The 5,630-nt window shown below is 37.9% G+C and overlaps 1 long non-coding RNA gene across 1 annotated transcript; it reads right to left on the reverse strand.

The window, feature by feature from the left end:
* Positions 1 to 715: 715 nt before the first annotated feature.
* On the reverse strand, positions 716 to 1,121 carry LOC126665214 (uncharacterized). Its single transcript, XR_007637564.2, has 3 exons — positions 998 to 1,121; positions 815 to 914; positions 716 to 739 (listed from the first exon to the last, which is right to left on the reverse strand). It is a non-coding gene; the product is annotated as an uncharacterized LOC126665214 (long non-coding RNA).
* Between the last annotated feature and the right edge of the window lie 4,509 nt (positions 1,122 to 5,630).

Below are 5,630 nucleotides of genomic sequence, written 5' to 3' on the forward strand. Positions count from 1 at the left end.
GGATATTAGTTTCGTACGGATCAAATACGTGTTTATATGTTTCATATTATTGTTTCCTTGAAGTGCGATGCTATGTTTTTATATATTAATACTGTTAGTAAATGACAACTCACTCAGTATTTTCCCAAATACTGACCCCTCACCTTTGATGTCTTACAAGTGCTTAGTTTGTGGACCTAGCTAGAAGCTAATTTTGGAGTGCAGAAGTCATCTGTAAATGTTAGTTTATGACTTCTGTGAATGCTGCAGTAGTAGTCCTGTGTCAGTAGAACAGTAGCCTAGACAGCAGTTTATTTTTATTGTATATATTAACTGCTGTTATTGTTTTATATGCTTTTTAATAGGCTACGTGTTTTGTATATAATCCACGGCCCCAGATGCCGGTGTGATATTTTGAAACACTAACTGATGTATATAGTACCGCGAGGCCAGTTTGTACAGGGTACGGTAACTAGAGCCCGCGAGGTTTTGAAACAGTTAGTGTAAATGTATGATTATATGTTATATATATGTACAATTGCTTCCGTTGTTTGATATTGTTTATTTTATATTATATTTGCGAAAAATTAATTGTGATTTTAGGCTTGCTACGGGTTCCGGAGCTACCACTCCCGTTCCCTAGCGCCGGTTGCGGCTCAACAGTTTTGGGTCGTGACACCCTTGAATGTTTTGACCGATCTAAGCGGTCCTTCTGCAAGACTTAGAATATAGGGATGGTACAGACAGTTTGGTCTTTCACCTGTAGCACAATTATTTATACGGATCAACACGATAATATATACAACTACGACGATAAAACAACATAAATACTTACATATTGCTCGAACCAAAAGGCGAATTCACTCTCCAACTTGACTACAACTTCGGTCTGTGTGATTTCGGGGTTGATTTCATACAACTCGCCTTCAAAAACTCTATTTACAAGAATACGAGCGAATTAAGACAAATTGTATAAAATTCTTCAATATTGAACTTAAATGTGGATATGAAGACATACTCTCTGAAAGGTTCGATTTCAGTGCAATTCAGAAGGATATAGCTTCGGGCAGCATTATATTCAGCATCATCCAGATATCTGTTCCGAGAAGCACCTATAGGTCGCCCTTTCGGTTTGAAAATGGATAATCTTTCGACATCATCATCAACGTCCATTTCGCAAACTTCATTTCTTTGCATCCGACATGGTAGCATCGGATCACCATCCTTGAAATAGAAAGATGCAAATTTCGCTGTTTCCTCTAATAAATATATGCTGCTGATGCTTCCTTCCACTTTGCCTTTATTCGAAACCTTATTTTTGAGTTTTCTCAGGTATCTGCATAATCAAATAATTAGTTCATGCATGTACCAACCATTCGATCGATGAAATAGAACTGTAGATGTAGTACCTTTCAAACGGATACATCCAACGATACTGAACAGGTCCTGCCATCATAGCTTCGTATGGAAGGTGTACGGAGAGATGTTCCATCGAATTAAAAAAACTCGGTGGAAAAATACGTTCCAACTTGCACAGTATCTTCGGGATATCAAGATCCAATCTCTCAAGATCTGCCTTTTTCAGCGATGTGGCAGTTAATTCTCTGAAGAAGATACTTAGCTCTGTTAAAGGCTCCCACACTTCGGGCGGAAGAAGCTCCCGAAGAGCAATTGGCAAAAGTCGTTGCATGAAGACATGACAATCATGACTTTTCATGCCCATCATCTTCAAACTGTTTAAATCAACACACCTTGACAAGTTGGACACGTAACCGTCCGGAAACTTTAACTTTTGAATCCATTCGAGCAAAATCTTTTTTAAATCCCTGTCCAAATCATACAAAGCCTTTGGATATCTACCGGTTTCCTGATCTTGTGCTAGGCCGGGACGATCACAAATCTTATTCAACTCTGCCCTAGATTTTGCCGTGTCTTTCGTCTTACCAGGTACATTGAGTACGGTATTAAAAACGTTGTCAAATACATTTTTCTCAATATGCATGACATCGAGATTATGCCGGATTACATTTGTCTTCCAATACGGTAAATCCCAAAAGATACTCTTTCGATTCCAACCACGGCCTTTAGATAGATCAGCATTCGTAGCCTTAGCATCTGTCTCATAAGCCCTCTTAAACCCCAGACCGTCCACCTCTGCTAATACTTCATCTCCAGTCCTCACACCTCCAAATTTGTGCTTTACTTGTTTGCCTTTTCGAAATTCAGTAACATTCCGACGGAAATGATGGCCCGTAGGTAAAAATTTTCTGTGGCAATCAAACCAGGACTGTTTACCACTATCGGGCAACGTGAATGCCTCGGTATTTTCCATACAATGCGGACATGCCAGTCTTCCTGATGTGCTCCACCCAGACAACATTGAATAAGCGGGAAAGTCATTAATTGTTCACATAAGCGCCGCCCTCATTTGAAAATTCTGCCTCTTTTGAACGTCATACGTCCGAATTCCAGATTCCCACAATTGATTCAACTCCGCTATTAACGGCTGCAGGAATATATCCATCTGGTCTTTTGGATTTCCAGGTCCCGGGACAAGTATTGTCAAAAACATAAACTCATCCTTCATGCACATGCCTGGAGGCATATTATACGGCGTCACAATGACTGGCCAGGAAGAATATTGTGTTCCAAAACTACCAAATGGTTGAAACCCGTCAGTACATAAGCCTAGTCTGATATTTCTTGTTTCATCGGCAAAATCTGTATGCAACTCACTGAACCGTTTCCACGCCGGAGAGTCAGAAGGATGACACATCTTCTCGTCTTCCATTTCATGTTCAGCGTGTTATGTCATATGTTTAGCCGTGGCTTTGGAAGCGTACAACCTTTGCAGCCTCGGAGTTAAAGGGAAATAAAACATTTTTTTATAAGGAACGTTAGCCCTTCTTTTGGCCGAATTGCTTTTCGTAACAGGTTTCCACCGAGGAAATGTGCAAACTTTGCAGTGGGTTAAATCCTCGTCCGCCCCCCAGTAAATCATACAGTTGTGGAAACAGCACTCAATAACCTCAACCGGCAACCCGAGACCTTTCACCAGCTTCTTGATATTAGCAAAAAATTTCGGCATTTTGTTGTTCTCTGGAAGCAGTTCTTGTAATAAACGGCAGGTGTCGTCAATTAAAGATATCGACCCCTGATGTCGACACTTAATATCCAAAATTTCAACAGATGCGGACAGGGGTGAGTGTCTGCTATTTCCAGGCCATATTTCTTCTTCTGCCGCACTCATCATATCAAAAAACTTCTGAGCTTCTTCATTTGGGGTCTCTTCCTCAAAAACTTCAGGACCAGCAGCATCAATAACCATTCTCTGACCGGAGTTTAAATCTCCCCCTCCCTCATTATAGTAATCGTATTCATTAACCGGCTGCTGAACAACATGAGGGATATTCACCTCACCATGGTGAATCCAGACATAGTAATCTGGAACAAACCCAGACTGCAAGACATGTAGTTTCACAACTTCGACATCTCGAAAATTCGTATTTCTACATTTTGTCCTAGAACAGGGGCATTTTATCTCTTCTCCATTCATACACTCGGGATGTTGTACAGCAAAATTCACGAACTCTTCAAGATTAGGGAAAAAATCTGGCGGCAGGAAGCCTCTGTCATGCCTCGTATACATCCAACTGCGGTCTGGATTCATTTCTGGAGGACGTACAATTAGGTACTGATTCATAAGATCAACGTAGCAAAGTCAATGTAATTGACTGCTAAAAGGGTAGGGTCCTATCCCATTCGCAAAACTGGCGCCCCATAATTCGATCACGATATATGCATGAATACGGAAAAAATATTCGGCAGCCTTCCGGCGTCGTTCCCCAGGTGCATTACATAATTTAGGGGTGTGTAACGCTAATTATATATTCCGTAAGGAATAAGCGTTACACAGCCTATATTAAATAGCCACCCGGAGAACATACGCCAGAAAAATACTGAATATTTTTATACCATATCCATATATATATGTTTTTTCGTTATCAAATTACGCAGACGACAGCAGTTTTACAAACTGTACACACGTACAATCCCGTGTCGTTCAATCTCTTGAACACACGGGACGAGTTTCTACGGTTAGGTAAGATTTTATTCGGTGTGAATAAAATCTTTGTTAAATAAATTTAATTGTTATTCAATTTACTCTAAATACTATAAATTAAATACAAAAATGCAGTAACACTTACTTGTTGAAGAGCAGAACCGCAAGGGAGATCGATTACAAATGGATATAGGTAGTCGGAAGCAAACCTACAGTGTATTAGTTTTGGATCAGCTTATCATAACACTACAAATTAATCCATAATCCAGATACATTATTTTAACATTCTAAGTATTATCCTATTTTTCACGAAAATCCGGCAGCATTTCCCCTGAAAACAAGCATCACCCATTTTTCAGGGAAATCCTGCAGGCAAACAATACACATTCCAACATAACCAATACTTAACCAAATACGCTAAATTCTCAAAACTAACAAATAACACAATTAAACGTATATTAAGAATTAAAATCAAATTAACATACAACTTAACCAAATTTATAATTTTTAATCTAATTCATTTTATTGTAATTAATACACTCAATTATATTACTCGATTAATCAAAATTAATAATTAACTATCCTATTCACGTAACATAATTAACTAACTTCATTAATAGAATAACCTAATTTTACTAATCAAATTAATTAACATAAAAAGTTTGATTTCAAGTATTTTCAATTAGAAATTTAATCTCTCTTACTAACCTAATTTTAATATATCTATCCTATTATAATAAATTTACGTAAATATAGAAACTAACCTAATTTCATATAACTTTCATATTATTATAAAAATTAAATTCAAACCTAATTACATTTAAAACTAATTTAATTAATATCAACTAAATTAATATCAACTAAACAATAATCTAATCTAATACTATCAACTAAATTAATTTCATAATTTAATGATAATAATACTAAATTAATTAAATTTAAACCTAATAACATTAAAATCTAATTTAATTAAAATCTAATTTAATTAAATCTAATTTAATTAAAATCTAATTTAATTAAAATCTAATCAATTTATACCTAAACCTAATCTAATTAAATTTAAAAAAAATAACTAACTTACCCGGCGAACTGGCAGCAGGGAACGGCGGCGGTGGACGGAGCCGGTGGATGGCGGAGGGGGCAGTGGCTATCAACGGCAGTGGCTGCCAAGGAAAAAAAACAAAAAAAACTATAATTTAAAGTGTTTTGTATTTAATAATAAAAGAAATAACTGACATCACTTAACTTACCTGCGGCGGCGGCGGCGGTTGACGATGGCAGCGGTTGGCAGCGGTTGACGGCGGATCGAGGTGGTGGATGCAAGGTGAAGGCAGAAAAAGGAAGGAAAGAGGAGGAGGAGGAAGGTGAAAGGGAGAGGAGGAAACTTTCTGGCGGCGGCGGCGTGAGAGGACGAAACGGTGAAGGGAGAAAAGAATGTCTCCGGCGGCGTGAAATGAAGGAAGAAAAGAAAATGAAGGGAGAAGGGAAACTGCTTCGATACAAACCCTTAGATTTAGCGACGGATTTCTAATTCCGTCGCTAAATCAAACACTTAAATGAAACTCAGCGTTTCGCTTTAAGTGTTTAG

This window comes from Mercurialis annua, linkage group LG1-X (assembly GCF_937616625.2).
Source record: "Mercurialis annua linkage group LG1-X, ddMerAnnu1.2, whole genome shotgun sequence".
Classification (NCBI taxonomy): domain Eukaryota; kingdom Viridiplantae; phylum Streptophyta; class Magnoliopsida; order Malpighiales; family Euphorbiaceae; genus Mercurialis; species Mercurialis annua.